Source organism: Muntiacus reevesi, chromosome 2, assembly GCF_963930625.1.
Source record: "Muntiacus reevesi chromosome 2, mMunRee1.1, whole genome shotgun sequence".
In the NCBI taxonomy this organism is placed as follows: Eukaryota; Metazoa; Chordata; class Mammalia; order Artiodactyla; family Cervidae; genus Muntiacus; species Muntiacus reevesi.
In genome coordinates, this window is record NC_089250.1 from 82,957,693 (window position 1) to 82,977,309 (window position 19,617).

The following is a 19,617-nucleotide window of genomic DNA, read 5'->3' on the forward strand; positions in this document are numbered from 1 at the left end:
CTGGATTTAGAAAAGGCGGAGGAACCAGAGATCAAATTGCCAACATCTGTTGGATCATCAAAAAAGCAAGTGAGTTCCAGAAAAACATCTACTTCTGCTTTATTGACAATGCCAAAGCCTTTGACTATGCTGCAATAGACCTTGGTGTACACGTGTCTCTTTCAATTCTGATTTCCTCAATGTGTATGCCCAGCAGTGGGATTGCTGGTCATATGGCAGTTCTATTTCCTGTTTTTTAAGGAATCTCCACATTATTCTCCATAATGGCTGTACTAGTTTGCATCCCCACCAACAGTGTAAGAGTGTTCCCTTTTCTCCACACCCTCTCCAGCATTTATTGCTTGTAGATTTTTGGATAGCAGCCATTCTGACTGGCGTGAAATGGTATGTCATTGTGGTTTCGATTTGCATTTCTCTAATAATGAGAAATGCTGAGCATCTTTTCATGTGTTTGCTATCCATCTGTATGGTTTCTTTGGAGAAATGTCTACTTAGTTTGGCACATTTTTTGATTGGGTAGTTTATTTTTTCGGAATTGAGCTACAGGAGTTGCTTGTATATTTTTGAGATCAATTCTTTGTCAGTTGCTTCATTTGCTATTATTTTCTCCCATCCTGAAGGCTGTCTTTTCACCTTGCTTATAGTTTCCTTTGTTGTGCAAAAGTTTTTAATTTTAATTAGGTCCCAATTTGTTTATTTTTGCTTTTATTTCCAATATTCTGGGAGGTGGATCATAGAGGATCCTGCTGTGATTTATGTCGGAGAGTGTTTTGCCTATGTTTTCCTCTAGGAGTTTTATAGTTTCTGGTCTTACATTTAGATCTTTAATCCATTTTGAGAGTTTATTTTTGTGTATGGTGTTAGAAAGTGTTTTAATTTCATTCTTTTACAAGTGGGTGACCAGTTTTCCCAGCACCACTTGTTAAAGAGATTATTTTTTCTCTATTGTACATTCTTGCCTCCTTTATCGAAGATAAGGTGTCCATATGTGCATGAATTTATCTCTGGGCTTTCTATTCTGTTCCATTGATCTATATTTCTGTCTTTGTGCCAGTACCATTCTGTCTTGATGACTGTGGCTTTGTAGTAGAGCCTGAAGTCAGGCAAGTTGATTCCTCCAGTTCCATTCTTCTTTCTCAAGATTGCTTTGGCTATTTGAGGTTTTTTGTATTTCCATACAAATTGTGAAATTATTTATTCTAGTTCTGTGTAAAATACTGTTGGTAGCTTGATAGGGATTGCATTGAATCTATAAATTGCTTTGGGTAGTATACTCATTTTCACATATTGATTCTCCCAATCCATGTACACGGTATATTTCTCCATCTATTTGTGTCTTCTTTGATTTCTTTCACCAATGTTTTATATTTTTCTATATATAGGTCTTTTGTTTCTTTAGGTATATATATTCCTAAGTATTTTATTTTTTTCATTGCAATGGTGAATGGTATTGTTTCCTTAATTTCTCTCTCTGTTTTCTCATTGTTAGTGTATAGGAATGCAAGTGATTTCTGTGTGTTGATTCTATATCCTGCAACTTTGCTATATTCATTGATTAGGACTTCCCTGGTGACTCAGACAGTAAGGTGTCTGCCTACAATGCGGGAGACCTGGGTTCAATCCCCGGGTCAGGAAGATCTCCTGGAGAAGGAAATGGCAACCCACTCCAGTATTCTTGCCTGGAAAATCCCATGGACAAAGGAGACTGGTAGGCTACTCTACATGGGGTTGCAAAGAGTCAGACACATTTCTGGTGGAGTCTTTAGGGTTTTCTATGTAGAGGATCATGTCATCTGCAAACAGTGAGAGTTTTACTTCTTCTTTTCCAATCTGGATTCCTTTTATTTCCTTTTCTGCTCTGACTGCTGTGGTCAAAACTTCCAAAACTATGTTGAACAGTAGTGGTGAGAGTGGGCACCCTTGTCTTGTTCCTGACTTTAGGGGAAATGCTTTCAATTTTTCCCCATTGAGGATAATGTTTGCTGTGAGTTTGTCATATATACCTTTTATTATGCTGAGGTATGTTCCATCTATTCCTGCTTTCTGGAGGGTTTTTACCATAAATGGACGTTGAATTTTGTCAAAGGCTTTCTCTGCATCTGTTGAGATAATCATATGGCTTTTATTTTTCAATGTCAATGTGGTATATTATATTGATTGATTTGCAGATATTGAAGAATCCTTGCCTCACTGGAATAAAGCCCACTTGGTCATGGTGTATGATTTTTTAATATGTTGTTGGATTCTGTTTGCTAGAATTTTGTTAAGGATTTTTGCATCTATGTTTGTCAGTGATATTGGCCTGTAGTTTCCTTTTCCTGGCATCTTTATTTGGTTTTGGTATTAGGGTGATGGTGCCCTCATAGAATGAGTTTGGAAGTTTAGCTTCCTCTGTAATTTCCTGGAAGAGTTTGAGTGGGATAGGTGTTAGCTCGTCTCTAAATATTTGGTAGAATTCAGCTGTGAAGCTGTCTGGTCCTGGGCTTTTGTCTGCTGTAAGATTTCTGATTACAGTTTCAATTTCCATGCTTGTTATGGGTCTGTTAAGATTTTCCATTTCTTCTTGGTTCAGTTTTGGAAAGTTATACTTTTCTAAGAATCTACATTTCTTCCAAGTTGTCCATTTTATCGGCATATAGCTGCTGATAGTTGTCTGTTATGATCCTTTGTATTTCTGTATTGTCTTTTGCGATCTCTCCATTTTCATTTCTGATTTTGTTGATTTGATTTTTCTCCCTTTGTTTTCAAAAATAAAATTAAAAAATAAATATACAGCACTCAAAACTTTTATATACAAATTGCAAGAACCACACAAATTTGTATTAGAACATTTTGCATTTAATATACATAGCCCTATAACTTGTATTTTGATGAGAAATATTTGAAATTACTTTGAAAGTAATATGAGGATTCAGTAGCAATATGTCTGAGCTCAGTTTTCTAGAGGGCAGTGATGTCCTTTTAATTTCATTGCTTCTATTCTCAGATTCAATGAAAACACATAAGCATTGTAAGATAAGACATTTCACTACCCCATACTACTGTGTGCCCTGGATCCATCTATAGAAAGGAGACACTATTCTAAAAATGCTTTCTGAAGATTATGATAATTTCCCCTCTTTTTCTGTTCCAGTAGGGTTCACAGATTTCCATGATTCATAAATGGCTTTAGAGGTTTCTAAAAACTTCTTGACGTTACATGTAGAAATGTTGTCTGAAAATGCTCTTTTCTTTGAGAGCTCCTATTATCACATTTTCAAAGAGACTGTGACTACTAAATATTCACCAAAACAATTCACCAAAAGAATTCTGATCTAGACAATAGAGCAGTACTATTCAATATCTCTCTGTAGTAGATTTTTAGAAACAGGAATAACTGGATCCATCCCTCACACCACACACAAAAGAATCACTCCGAATGTATCAAAAATCTAAACACTAAAGCCCTGCAAATTTGGGAAGAAAATAAATTTGAAAATGAATGTTAATTCTCTTATAACATAGGTGTGATGGAAAGTATTTTACCTATGACTTAAAAATCTAGATGCAGACTTCAGACTCTACTACAAAGCCACAGTCATCAAGACAGTATGCTACTGGCACAAAGACAGAAATATAGATCAATGGAACAGAATAGAAAGCCCAGAGATAAATCCACGAACCTATGGACACCTTATCTTTGACAAAGGAGGCAAGGATATACAATGGAAAAAAGATAACTTCTTTAACAAGTGGTGCTGGGAAAACTGGTCAACCACTTGTAAAAGAATGAAACTAGAACACTTTCTAACACCATACACAAAAATAAACTAAAAATGGATTAAAGATCTAAATGTAAGACCAGAAACTATAAAACTCCTAGAGGAGAACATAGGCAAACACTCTCCGACATAAATCACAGCAAGATCCTCTATGACCCACCTCCCAGAATATTGGAAATAAAAGCAAAAATAAACAAATGGGACCTAATGAAACTTAAAAGCTTTTGCACAACAAAGGAAACTATAAGTAAGGTGAAAAGACAGCCATCAGATTGGGAGAAAATAATAGCAAATGAAGAAACAGACAAAGGATTAATCTCAAAAATATACAAGCAACTACTGAAGCTCAATTCCAGAAAAATAAAGGACCCAATCAAAAAATGGGCCAAAGAACTAAACAGACATTTCTCCAAAGAAGACATACAGATGGCTAACAAACACATAAAAAGATGCTCAACATCACTCATCATCAGAGAAATGCAAATCAAAACCACAATGAGGTACCATTACATGCCAGTCAGGATGACTGTTATCCAAAAGTCTACAAGCAACAAATGCTGGAGAGGGTGTGGAGAAAAGGGAACCCTCTTACACTGTTGGTGGGAATGCAAACTAGTACAGACACTATGGAAAACAGTGTGGAGATTCCTTAAAAAACTGGAAATAGAACTGCCATATGACCCAGCAATCCCACTTCTGGGCATACACACTGAGGAATCCAGATCTGAAAGAGACACGTGCACCCCAATGTTCATCGCAGCACTGTTTATAATAGCCAGGACATGGAAGCAACCTAGATGCCCATCAGCAGACGAATGGATAAGGAAGCTGTGGTACATATACACCATGGAATATTACTCAGCCGTTAAAAAGAATTCATTTGAATCAATTCTAATGAGATGGATGAAACTGGAGCCCATTATACAGAGTGAAGTAAGCCAGAAAGATAAAGAACATTACAGCATATTAACACATATATATGGAATTTAGAAAGATGGTAATGATAACCCTATACGCAAAACAGAAAAAGAGACACAGAAGTACAGAACAGACTTTTGAACTCTCTGGGAGAAGATGAGGGTGGGATGTTTCAAAAGAACAGCATGTATATTTTCTATGGTGAAACAGATTACCAACCCAGGTGGGATGCATGAGTCAAGTGCTCGGGCCTGGTGGGCTGGGAAGACCCAGAGGAATCGGGTGGAGAGGGAGGTGGGAGGGGGGATCGGGATGGGGAATACGTGTAACTCTATGGCTGATTCATATCAATGTATGACAAAACATACTGGAAAAAAAATAACTAAATAAAATTTAAAAAAAAAATCTAGATGCAATAAAAAATTAAGTCCAACAACTTAGAAAGGGGGAAGAAGCTTGGAATAGGAAAAAAAAAAAAAAAAAACTAAGGAAAACCAAAAATCAACAAATAAGAGCAACAATTTAAGCTTTTGTCATAAAAAATAATATCTGGAAATAATAAGAATTTAAAAACAGAGGATCATGAAAGAACAGAAGTCCAATAAAACAGAAGTGGGGAAATATGAAAAAATAATCTTAAAAATATATAAACATGACACTTAAACCCAGGAAACTATTTTTACCTTGACCCCTAATATATAAAGCAAACAATACTATTATAATTTTTCACCTATTATTTTATCAAAAATTGTATCACCTATTATTTTATCAAATTCAAAATGCGATAAAATACTCTGTTGGTATAGGGAAATAGACATATGTTAACATCCATACATGTACACATAATATGGAAATCAAAAAGTAAGAAGAAACTATCAAAAATACGTATGAATGGAATAATAAAGCTTAAAAATCCACAGTTTGCAGTCCTCCTACTAATAACCAACTCACAGAAGTATCATTAATTTCTGCTAAAATTAAAGGGCAATTGTTTATAGCATCTACTCTCAGATTACTCATTTATCATAAAAGGAATAAAACTTTTAAGAGTGGGAAATTGAATAATTAACACCTTACTGGGCTGACTCGTCAGGATTAATAGCACTGATAACGAACCAAACTAACTTTATGCTCCTAATAAGATGCAGTGAAATAAACACAAAATTATTCATAAAATATTCTGAGTAAAAATGCATACCCTGGCTCCATAATAATTCTGCAAACCTAAGATGAAGAACATGCTTCAAAACTGTTAACCTGTTCATTTAAATAATAGCAATGTTAGAAAGATTGAGAAATGATTCACAATTAATGGAAACTATAGGGGTCTGATAAATGTGATTTATTTCCATAGATTTGATTCCAGTTTTAAAGAAAAGAGAATCACTGTAAACAATGTTATTGAAACAGTTAATAAAATTTGAGTATTGCCTTCATATTAGATAATAGTATTATTCATTATATAGCTTCCTAATTTTGGTTATTTTACTTTGCTTATAAGGGAATTTTCCTGATATGTTGATGGGAGATATTTAACTCTATACTATAATTAAGACATAAAGTTTAAAGAATGTATTGTTCACCTACATTATGTGTCTTTGTTCAGAAAGAATAAGTAATAAAAGTATGTCATTAGTTCAATCCCCAAAGTGCTATTATTATAACATACCATAATAAATAATAACAGAAGAAATAATACTATTATTAGAGCACAAGTCATCTCAAACCTCAAGTTTATATTGGAAAGAAAATATTGTAATCTTTATTTTCTAAATAAAAGTCAGGAATAAATAAGTAACCATCCCATTTCTAAAAAGAACTTATGTAAGTTTATCAATTTGTGCAGCGCTTCTCATCTAAAAACAGTGAAGCTGGGACTGGGCCAAAGTGAGTGTAATTCTAAGGTTTATCATATAAGACCCAATCCTTCTCAGCTGAATAGTTGGGCTATGAACTTGGATGAAATTGAAGTAAAAAAATAAATCTTACTTCATCATGTATAAATAAATCAGACAATAGACAAGCAAATATTTTACTTACTATATTCTCAATAATACATCAGGTGACATATAGTCAAAAGTCTTAAGAGTTTATGGACTAGTTGGAAAAAAATCAAATATAGAAGGGACAATTGAGACAATTTGAGCAGATAGTAGAAAATTGATTACTTTTGTGCCCTCTCCTTTACCTAATGTTTAAAGATTTGCCTTAAAGTTCTAGTCCAAGGTTTTATATGCATTAAATTTTATGTTTTTATAAATATTAAATTTTATGATTTTATATGTGTTAAATTTTATGGTTTTTAAACACCCCATGCCAATTCTTCTTTCCATGAAAGAAGTGTCTTGAGCATAGTTGATGTTAGTGTTTACACCGCTTGGAAAAGAGAAACAAAACAATCTTATTTTTAGGAGCAAAGTTGTGAGAATCATGGAAATAATTCTTTTAACTGTGTTGTAGTCTTGTTATTTCAATTGTATAAACATAGACAGTATTTCAGCCAGCGTTTTGACATGGCTTGAAGAGAAATCATCATTAGAATGTAAAGTCGAGATCCATGATTTAGTTTGGGGTAAGCATTAGGAGCTTATGGTGGCTCAGATGGTAAAGAATCTGCATACAGATTCTTTCAATTTCTGGGTCAGGAAGATCCCTTGTCTAGAGAATCCCATGGACAGAGGAGCCTGGTGGGCTACAGTCCATGGGGTTGCAAAGAGTCAGACACAACTGAGAGACTAACGCTTTCACTTTCACAAGCACTAGGAATTTGAGAAATATGGGACTAAAAATATTAATTAGGCTTAAAGGCAAAGACAAGGGCTGTAAGGTGAAAGTGGACAGCATGACAGTTAAATACAATGAAGAAATCTTTAGGACAGTTAAAGCAAATGTAATTATATATCAGAGAAAATTAGCAGGATATGTTCCTAGAATTCACAAGAGAGTGATTTAAGTCTATGTCTTTCACCTCCTTATTTGAGAATATCATCTTTTACAAATTTTTGTTGAATACTTCCCTGCATAAAGTATTTAATATTTATATTATTTTAAATGAAGGTATACAGTTTTTTAAAGTAGAATTTTATATAGACATAAAATTCAAAACAAAATACTGAAAAAGAAATTGGTATAGTGCTCAACAAATACACAGTAATTGGATGTTGCTTATTTTTAAATAAATTTTATTTTATATTTGACTGACTTTTACATGCTAGGTGCTAGACTTGCATCTTCTAGATAAACTTCTGGTAATTTTAGCTTAATAAGCAATGCTGTTATATAACCAAAGAAAAGTCATCATTAGCCCGCAGATTAAGTGAAATACAATAGATTAATCTGGACATCTGCAAAACAGAGATACATTTCACCTATAATGAGGTAGGGATTCATGTAAACAAAGGTCTTCATAGATATAGTTGAAATTACAGAGTTTAGATAGTATCCTGACTTAACAGTATGGTTAAGCATAGCCAGTCCAATGAAAGGAAGCCCATTTTATGTTCTTACCATCAACATATACTTTTGCCTGTCTTGGTGAAGAGCTAACAGAAAAGAATAAGCAAATGAAAAGAAAATCTTTTAAACTAGAAATATAAAAACTCACAGATTTGCCTGAGGGAATTTCTTTTTAAGAAGATTATTTGCTCAGGGAATCATTGCCAAAGGACCAACAGATACTTCCCTTTGGATAATATTTGTTTTCCTGTGAGTCAAAGCACTATTACCCTCAAAAATTTCCTGAATAATACATCATTCTTTGTGAAAATTATTTCAAAAGAGTTCAGTTAAAACAAAATTACAAGTAATTAGAATTTTTTAAATTAAATTTAAACTTATGGTATTACCTGATATTAGTCAGTGGTGCGTTTAGTTTACTCTCGATCATCCACAGTAGAGATTTGCCATTATTTTTGACTTGTTCAGTCATTCACACATGTCTGACGCTTTGAGACTCATGGTCTGCAGTGCATCAGGCCTCCCTGTCCTTCACTATCTCCCGGAGTTTGCTCAAACTTATGTTCATTGAGTCAGTGATGCCATCCAACCATCTCATCCTCTGTCATCCCCTTCTCCTCCTGCCCTCAATCTTTCCCAGCATCAGACTGTTTTCCAGGTGAGTCAGCTCTTCACATTAGGTGGCCAAACTATTGGAGATTCAACTTCAGCATCAGTCCTTTCAATGAATATTCAAGGTTGATTTATTTTAGAATTGACTGATTTGATCTCCTTGCTCTCCTTTTTGACTACCTAGCATCTGAGTCACATTTTCTGCTTTGGGAATTCCTCACTTTATAAAGTGGGGAGCCTGCCTACCACTGTAAAGACCAAGTACTTTCTCAGCCCTGAAGGTATACCATGCATTTCTATATCATGTGATGAGCTTTGTCTATCTCATGTTTTCACTCCAGAATTTGAATTTCTATAATATAGCAACTACTTCTTGACATCTTTCTTTCCTGATATCTGCATCTCCTTCAGAGAAGTGACAGAAATTCTGGCAGCAGTTCACGTTAGTTGCATAAGCTGTGTTCTCTGCAGCATCTCTGTCCAAAAGTGATGCAAGTGATATTTTCACAGGACAAGCGCTACAGAATAAAACAGAGCTTATTCATTTATTTGTCTTTGGATACATGTCTATAAATTGCTGTCCTCAATTTTTTCTGGATATTATGGAGCAGGGAACTGAGTACCCTGACAAATAATGAGCATCTTCAAGTAGCTTGCTTCTGATTTGTAATTGTAAACAGATAGCCAAGGTTTAGATGAAGATGCTTCTGCTTATAAAAACTAAAAATCAGTTGACACTAAATTAAAAACCATACTATTCCTCTTCATATTCCTCTCCTATCATTCCTCTCCTATCATAAAGCAAAAACTCCATTTAACAAGAGTGTTGAATTATTATTTAGTGTTATCTTTCTCTTGCATCACTGTTCATCCCATTAATTTTCACTTTATTCTTCATTAACAAAAAATTGAAGGAAAAAAAAAAAAGAATCTAGCTCAGAGTTCCCATATTCAGAGATCTGAGATTGGGAAGCTTACTACTGTATATTTTTATAGCCAATAGTGTATATCAATATAGTTGAAGAGAATATCACTGCAAATATTCAGGTATTTAATCCATATTAATGAACTAATTTAAGAAGAAAAAACTTTAGGTGATTATCTAGGCTGAGACAAACATATTAAGATATTCAAGTACTTCGTATTATATATTCTTCTGAATTGCCAATTACTTCTGCATCAGTAGAGACATGTAAAGCCAGCATGCTGTTTGGAAAATTAGAATTGGAAAGAAAGTTTTTATACTAAGAAGCATGATACAGAAGATGATTATCAAACAGTGATTTCTTTTGTCTAGGTGGATTACCCTTCTTCATTATCTTCTGGAAGCTCTTTATAATATTACAGATTTACTTTGCTTCACAAATCACGCATGCTTCAGCAAAACTGTCTAAATGGAAAATTACTTATAATTCAGAAAATAGCAAATGTTTTATATTTAAAGAAAATGATAAATTTCTTGCACTATATATATTTATGTTCTCAAGCTCTAGGACCATATGTTTACTGCTTTCTTTAGATATCAAATAGTAATTGAAAATAGTGTTCACCAGTGATTTTATACATTTATATAATTCAAATGGTGTCTCTTATTAAACTGTGTTTAAAATTCCTGAGGATTTTTTAGGGAAATTTGGACAAGAAGTTAACTTCTGACTTTATATATAGCAATGTCTACTTTGCCTCATTTGATTTGTTTTGGACTTGTGGGTTCATAATTAGGTGCCCTTAGCAATCTGAATATATAGATCCTTTTGCATTCCATATTGTTAATGATGGTTGATTCTAATAGGACTCCAAATAATGCTAGCATCCTATTCTTAATTAGTCTTGAAGATTTTACTATCCTCCTATTGATGTTATTGAGATCCTCCTCTTGATATCCTCCAAGAAAAAGAAATGAAAAAAGGCAAATGTTTGTCTGATGAGGCCTTACAAATAGCTGAGGAAAGAAGAGAAGCTAAAGGCAATGAGAAAGGAAAGATATACCCATTTGAATGCAGAGTTCCAAAGAATAACAAGGAGAGATAAGAAAGCCTTCCTCAGTGATACATACAAAGAAGTAGAGGAAAACAATAGAATGGGAAAGACTAGAGATCTCTTCCAGAAAATTAGAGATACCAAGGGAACATTTCATGCAAAGATGGGCACAATAAAGGACAGAAATGGTATGGACCTAACAAAAGCAAAATATATTAAAGAGAGGTGGCAAAAATACACAGAAAAACTATACAAAAAAAAAAAAAAAAAAAAGAGAGAGAGATTTTCATAACCCAGATAACCACAATGGTGTAATCACTCACCTAGAGCCAGACATCCTGGAATACGAAGTCAAGTGGGCCATGGAAGCCCACTATGAACAAAGCTCATGGAAATAATGGAATTCCAGTTGAGCTATTTCAAATCCTAAATGATGATGCTGTGAAAGTGCTCCACTCAATATGCCCAAAAATTTGGAAAGCTCAGCAGTGGCCACAGGACAGGAAAAGTTCAGTTTCCATTCCAAGCCCAAAGAAAGGTAATGTCAAAGAATGTTAAAACTACTGCACAATTGTGCCAATCTCACACGCTAGCAAAGTAATGCTCAAAATTCTCCAAGCCAGGCTTCAACAGTATGTGAACCATGGACTTCCACATGTTCAAGCTGGATTTAGAAAAGGCAGAGGAACCAGAAATCAAATTGCCAACATCTGTTGGATCATCAAAAAAGCAAGCGAGTTCCAGAAAAACATATACTTCTGCTTTATTGACAATGCCAAAGCCTTTGACTGTGTGGAAAACTATTCAAGAGATGAGAATACAGACTACCTGACCCGCCTCCTGAGAAATCTGTATGCAGGTCAAGAAGCAACTGTTGGAACTGGACATAGAACAAAAAACTGGTTCCAAATTGGAAAAGGAATATGTCAAAGCTGTATATTGTTACCTTGCTTTTTTAACTTACATGCAGATGTGAAATGCCTGACTGGATGAAAGACAAGCTGGAATCAAGAATACAGGGAGAAATATCAATAACCTCATATACACAGATTACACCACCCTTATGGCAGAAAGTGAAGAACTAAGGAGCCTCCTGATGAAAGTGAAAGAAGAGAGTGAAAAAGTTGGCTTAAAACTCAGCATTCAGAAAACTAAGATAATAGCATCCGGTCCCATCACTTCATGGCAAATCGATGGGGAAACATTGGAAACAGTGACAGACTTTATATTTTTTGGTCTCTAAAATCACTGCAGATGGTGACTGCAAGCATGAAATTAAAAGATGATTACTCCTTGGAAGATAAGTGATGAGCAACCTAGACAGCATATTAAAAAGCAGAGACATTAGTTTACCAACAAAGGTTCACCTAGTCAAAGCTATGGTTTTTCCAGTAGTCATGTATAGATGTGAGAGTTGGACTATAAGGAAAGCTGAGCATCAAAGAATTGATATTTTTGAACTGTGGTGTTGGAGAAGACTCTTGAGAGTCCCTTGAACTGTAAACATACAGTTAGTCCATCCTGAAGGAAATCAGTCCTGAATATTCATTAGAAGGATTAATGCTGAAGCTGAAACTCCAATAATTTGGCCACCTGATGCAAAGAACTGACTCATTGGAAAAGACCTGTATGCTGGGAAAGATTGAAAGCGGGAGGAGAAGGGGACAACAGAGGATGAGATGGTTGGATGGCTTCACTGACTCAACAGACATTAATTTGAGCAAGCTCCTAGAGTTGGTGATTCACAGGGAGGCCTGGCGTGCTGCAGTCCATGGGATCTCGCAGAGTCAGTTATGACTGAGCGACTGAACTGATACTGATTGATATTACCTCTCACTGAAGTTTTAACTCTGTAATCTTTTCTTATAAATTCAAAATAGTTACCACCCTCTTTTGTACTATTTAAGTGAAATTTCCAGGTTGAAATAATATATGGCAAAATGACAATTGTGGCAGTCTGTCTTTACTATTACAATAAATACACTTTTGTAGTCTTTTTTTGCACCAAAAGTCAAAAAGTGCTAAGTGGTTATATTTAAATAGTTATGTATTCAGGTTGTTAGACTTGAAGATTTTTAGTATAACTGGAATCAGAGTTCATTTTTACTTCGATGCACATTTTAATTAATCGTCTGAGTACACTTTCTACTAAATGGCTCAGTATAATCGATAAAGGTTTTAATGTGCTTGCATGCTAAGCCGCTTCAGCCGTGTCTGACTCTTTGCAACCCTATGGACTGTAGCCCTCCAGGCTCCTCTGTCCATGGGCTTCTCCAGGCAAGAATTCTGGAGTTGGTTGCCATGCCCTCCTCCAGGGGAACTTCTTGATTCAGGGATTGAACCAGCATCTCTTAAACCTCCTGCACTGGCAGACAGGTTCTTTACCACTAGAGCCATCTGAGAAGCCAAGCTTTTATATTACTTGACAAAACTTTTGACGTTTACATTGGGAACTAGTCCCTGTCTGTCATAAACTTTACTATTCTATACCTTCTTAGATTCCAAACTCTGTGTGTTTTTACTTGCTTTAAACTTAGGCAAATGTATGCTTTTAAGATATTTGCTGAACAAAGTAGAAGACAAGGCAAAAATAATGAATTATCAAACTGAAAACATGAATTCTTATTAATATATTTATGTCCATGTGTGATAAAATGTTTTGAGAGCACAAAAATTCAAAATGTTTTTTTCTAAATCTTTGAATGAAATTCATTATCCAGGAAAAATATCCATATTCAATATTCATTGTCTGGTTTTCAGCATGTGGTTATAGTTCCAGGACCCTTATTTTGAAGAGCAAAGAAGAATATAAATCAGAAGGTGCATGACACAAAAGCAATAAAGTTACTATGCATACCTTTTTCTGATACTGGGTACAGAGAGACAGTTCTCTGCAGATCTGTCACAGTAAAAGTGGTATGGAGCATAAAAGTAATAAATAACTTAGGGATGTTTCTTTTACTATTTTTCATTGTATGATGATGGCATCTTGCCAAAAAGGCAGTTTTGTAAATGCTATTATACTAGAAGGTGGTAAAATTGTGTGGTCTAAGCAACTAGTACACTTATACTATGGAATAATTTATGGATAGCTATTAGAGCATTTAGTGATATGAATGTACTGCTTACTGTTCAGAAATCTCCCCATAAATATTGTGTTCTCTCAACTGTGCTTTTCATAAATATTGAGCAATAGCAGATTTGAGGTTATATTCCCTGACAAGTAATTGGATTGCCACCATTCCATATTGATGATTCAGTACAGAGTAGCATTCATTGACAGTCAGCTAATCTGGAAAAACAAATGAAAATGACTTGTGAAAGCTAAGGTACTAGAGGGGAAAATATGCCATGATTAAAAAAAAAAAAAAAACTCCATAATACTGTCCAGAGGTGGCCTGAGCAAATACATACAAACAGACAGGTATAAATTTCTTTCAAAAGCAATTACAAAAGAAAGAAATTTATTTTCAGAATTTTAATGATCATACCAAGATCACAATGAGCATAAAGCATTTGCCCTATACCAAGTTTATTTTATAATTTTTATGTTGACATACTGTTTGGTGGGATAAACAGACACTTAACATTAAAAATTTCACAAAAAAATTAAAATTTATAGTTTCTTTAATGTATTAGAAAATAAGGCCACACTGGATTCAAAATCCTTCATGACAGCATTTGACTGGATCTGTGCACAGTATGTCAAATTTAGATGATACCCGCTATTCCACTGGATTTGTAGATATTTGCTTCCATGACTCCTATGAAAAACATGGCTTAGTGAATGCAAGCCAGAAAGACTATGTAATGTTTTATTAGATGTACAACCTAATTATAATAAATTGCATATATCACAAATCTAAAATCCAATACATTTTTACAAGGTGAGTAAAACCATACAACAACATAAAATAATTTCTATACCCAGAAAGTACTCTAATGCTAATCATAGTTAACTTATCAGCAAACATAAACAATATTCTGAACACTAACATTAGAAAATATCTATGCTTGTTGAATTTTATATAAATTGGGTTATAAGGCAAATACTTAATATTATCATGCAGTAAATTATTTTCATTCCTTTTCATTGATGTTTAGTATTTCACTTACTGAGTATACTAAAATGTATTTCTCCATTTTACTGTAATGTAAGCATTAATTTATTCAAGATTTTGTCTCTAAACAATTAAGCCACTTTAAACATTACGGTATTTGTCTATGGATGAATTATAGCTTCATTCATGTTTTGCAGAGTCATAGAAATGAATTTAATGTTATATATATCAGAATTTATTAGCTTTACTCTATTCCATTGGTCTAAATGTCTATCTTGATGCCAGTATCACACTCTTTGAATTACTGTAGTATATATATATACATATATATATATATATACACAGTATATATATATACACATATACAGCATACAGTATACACATATACATATACACATATACAGTATATATACATACACATATACACATAAAATTTTATTTATTTATTTATTTCTGGCTTTGCTGGGTATTCCTTCTGTGTGGGCCTTTCTCTAGTTGTGGCAAGTGGGGGTTACCTTCTAGTTGCTGTGCATGAGCTTCTCATTGTGGAGGCGTCTCTTGTTGTGGAGCATGGGCCCCAAAGCACAGGTTCAGTAGCTGTTGCACTCAGGCTTAGTTGCTTCACAGCATGTGGAATCTTCCCAGATCAGGGACCAAAACCATGTTTCTCCTACACTGGCAGGGAGATTCTTTACCACTGAGCCACCAGGGAAGCCCTGGATTACCATAGTTTTTCTGGTAAGCTTTAAAATCAAGTGTTTGTCCTCCAGCTCTGTGCTTCTTTTTTTTAGATTTTTTTAGGTTACTCAGGGTTCTATAAGATTCCATATGAATTTTATGATGATTTTTCCTGTTTCTGCAAAAATATTGTTGGGATTTTGATTGGATTGAATTGAATCTAATATTGTTTTGGGTATATTGACATCTTAACAATAGTAAGACTTCTGCTCCCTGAAAACTGGCTGTTTCTACATCTGTCTTCTATTTCTTTCAGCAATGTTTGTAGTTTTAAATTGTACAAATCACTTACCTTCTAAGTAATTTTGTAGTATTTTTTTTCTTGTTGATGATACTGTAAATGGAATTGTCTTCTTGAATTAGTTTTTGGTGTTCTCTCTCTTGAGATTTTTAGAAAAGTTTGGGAAAGATTGATATCGGCCCTTCTCAAAATCTTAGTATTATAATTTACCATCAGGTTCAGAATTTTTCCTTTGTTAAGAAATCTTTGATTACTGATTCAGATTCTTAGCTAGTAATATATTTCCTATTTTCTATTTCTTCATGCTTTCTACTTGTGGGTTTTGTGTTTCTAGGAATTTATCTATTTCATCTAGGTTATCTAATTTGTTAGCTTACAGAGATCACAGTACTCTATTATAATCCTTTTATTTCTGTAGAATCATAGAAAAATCCACAGTTTGATTGCTGAATTTAGTAATTTGAATATTTTCTTCTTTTTTAAAGTCCATGTAGCTTAAGGTCTGTCACTTTTGGTGATCTTCTAAGAGACCATTTTTTATTTATTTATTTATTTAATTTGAGAATCAGCTTTTGGTTTTCCTGATTTTCTCTATGATTTTTCTATCATATATTTTGCTTATATATCTACTAGTCTTTACTATTTACTTCTTTAAAAGGATGTTGGGCTTAATTAATTTTTTTTTTTAATTCTTTAAGCTACAAAGTTAGGTTTCAATTGAGTTGAGGTTTTAATTTTTTTTTTTTTTTACTGCAATTGTTGTTGGTGGTGTTCAGTTGCTAAATCATCTCTGAATGTTGCAAGTTCCTGGAATGCAGCACACCAGCCTCTTGTGTCCTCCACTATAACCCAGGGCTTGTTCAAATTCATGTCCACTCAGTCACAACCATCTAACCATCTCATCCTCTGCTGCTCCCTTCTCCTCCTGCCCTCAGTCTTTCCCAGTATCAAGGATTTGTTCAAAGCATCTGCTCTTCACATCTGGTGCCAAAGTATTGGAGCTTCAGCTTCAACATCAGTAATTCCAATGAATATTCAGGACTGATTTCCTTTAGGATTGACTGGTTTGATCTCCTTGCAGTCCAAGGGACTCTCAAGAGTTTTTTCCAAACCACAATTTGAAAGCATCAATTCTTCAGTGCTCAGCTTTCTTTATAGCCCAACTCTCACATCCATACATGACTACTGGAAAAACCATAGCTTTGACTAGACAGACGTTTGTCAGCAAAGTAATGTCTCTGCTTTTTAATACATTGTCTAGGTTGGTCATAGCTTTCCTTCCAAGGAGAAAGCGTCTTATTTTCATGGTTGCAGTCACTGTCACCAGGAATTTTGGAGCCCAAGAAAATGAAATCTGTCATTTCTTCCATTTTTTCCCATTCTATTTGCCATGAAGTGCTGGGACTGGATGCCTTAGTTTAATTTTTATTTTAGTTTAATTTTTAAGCCAGCCTTTTCACTCTCCCGTTTTACCCTCATCAAGAGGCTATTTAGTTCCTGTTCACTTTCTGCCTTTAGAGAGATATCATCTGCATATCTGAAGGTGTTGACATGTCTCCCTGCAAACTTGACTCCAGCTTATGATTTATCCAGTCCAGCATTTCACATGATGTACTCTGCAAAAAAGATGTCTTTTTCATCATAGGGGATTGGAATGCAAAAAGTAGGAAGTCGAGAAATACTTGGACTAACAGGCAAATTTGGCATTGGAATACAGAATGAAGCAGGGCAAAGGCTAATAGAGTTTTGCCAAGAGAATGCACTGGTCATAGAAAACACCCTCTTCCAACAGTACAAGAGAAGACTCTGCACATGGATGTCACCAGATGGTCAACACTGTAATTAGATTGATTATATTCTTTGCAGTCAAAGAATGGAGAAGATCTATACAGTCAGAAAAAATAAGATGGAGCTGACTGTGGCTCAGATCATGAACTTCTTATTGGCAAATTCAGACACAAATTGAAGAAAGTAGGGGAAACCACTAGACCACTCAGGTATGACCTAAATCAAATCCCTAACAATTACACAGTGGAAGTGACAAATAAATTCAAGGGATTAGACCTGATAGAGTGCCTGAAGAACTATGGACAGAGGTTCGTGACATTGTACAGGAGGTAGTGATCAAGACCATCCCCAAGAAGAAGAAATGCAAAAAGGCAAAATGGTTGTCTGAGAAGGCCTTACAAATAGCCGTGAAAAGAAGAGAAGCTAAAGGCAAACGAGAAAGGAAAGATACACCCATTTGAAAGCAGAGTTCCAAAGAATAGCAAGAAATGATAAGAAAACCTTCCTCAGTGATCAATGCAAAGAAATAGAGGAAAGCAATAGAATGGGAAAGAATAGAGATCTCTTCAAGAAAATTAGAGATACCAAGGGAACATTTCATGCAAAGATGGGTTTGATAAAGGACAGAAATGGTATGGACCTAACAGAAGCAGAAGATATTAAGAAGAGGTGGCAAGAATACACAGGACTATACAATAATGATCTTCATGAACCAGATAACCATGATGGTGTGGTCACTCACCTAGACCCAGACATCCTGGAACACGAAGTCAAGTGGACATTAGGAAGCATCATTACGAACAAAGTTAGTGGAGATGATGGAGTTCCAGTTGAGCTATTTCAAATCCTAAAAGGTGATGCTGTGAAAGTGTTGCATTCAATATGCAGCAAATTTGGAAAACTCAGCAGGGGCAACAGGACTGGAAAATGTCAGTTTCATTCCAATCCCACAGAAAGTCAATGCCAAAGAATGCTCAAACTACTACACAAGTGCATTCATCTCACATGCTAGCAAAGTATTGCTCAAACTTCTCCAAGCCAGGCTTCAATAGTACGTGAACCATGGACTTGCACATGTTCAAGTTGGATTGAGAAAAGGCAAAAGAACCAGAGAGCAAATTGCCAACATCCGTTCAGTTCAGGTCAGTCAGTTCAGTCGCTCAGTCGTGTCCAACTGTTTGCAACCGCATGAATCGCAGCATGCCATGTCTCCCTGTCCATCACCAACTCCAGGAGTTTACTCAAACTCATGTCCATAGAGTCGATGATGCCATTGGATCATCAAAAAAGCAAACAAGTTTCAGAAAAACATCTACTTTTGCTTTATTGACTATGTCAAAGCCTTTGACGGTGTGGATCACAACAAACTGTGGGAAATTCTTCAAGAGATGGGAGGGTGGTGCGGATACTAGACCACCTGACCTGCCTCCTGAGAAATATGTATGCAGGTCAGGAAGCAACAGTTGGAACTGGACATGGAACAACAGACTGGTTCCAAATTGGGAAAGGAGTAAGTCAAAGCTGTCTATTGTTACCCTATTTATTTAACTTATATGCAGTGTACATCATGTGAAATGCCAGACTGGATGAACCACAAGCTGGAAGCAAGATTGTCCGGAGAAACATCAATAACCTCAGATACGCAGATGACACCCCATTTTATGGCAGTAAGCGGAGAAGAACTAAAGAGTATCTTGATGAAAGTGAAAGAGGAGAGTGAAAACATTGACTTCAAACTCAACATTCAGAAAACTAAGATCTTGGAATCTGGTCCCATCTCTTCACGGCAAGTCGACAGAGAAGCAGTGAAAGACTTTATTTTTTTGGTCTCCAAAATCACTGCAGATGGTGACTGCAACCATGAAGTTAAAAGGCACTTACTCCTTGGAAGAAAAGCGATGACCAACCTAGACAGCATATTAAAAAGCAGGGACGTTACTTTGCCAACAAAGGTCCGTCTAGTCAAAGTTATAGTTTTTCCGATAGTCATGTATGGATATGAGAGTTGGACTGTAACGAAAGCTGAGCACCAAAGAATTGATGCTTTTGAACTGTGGTGTTG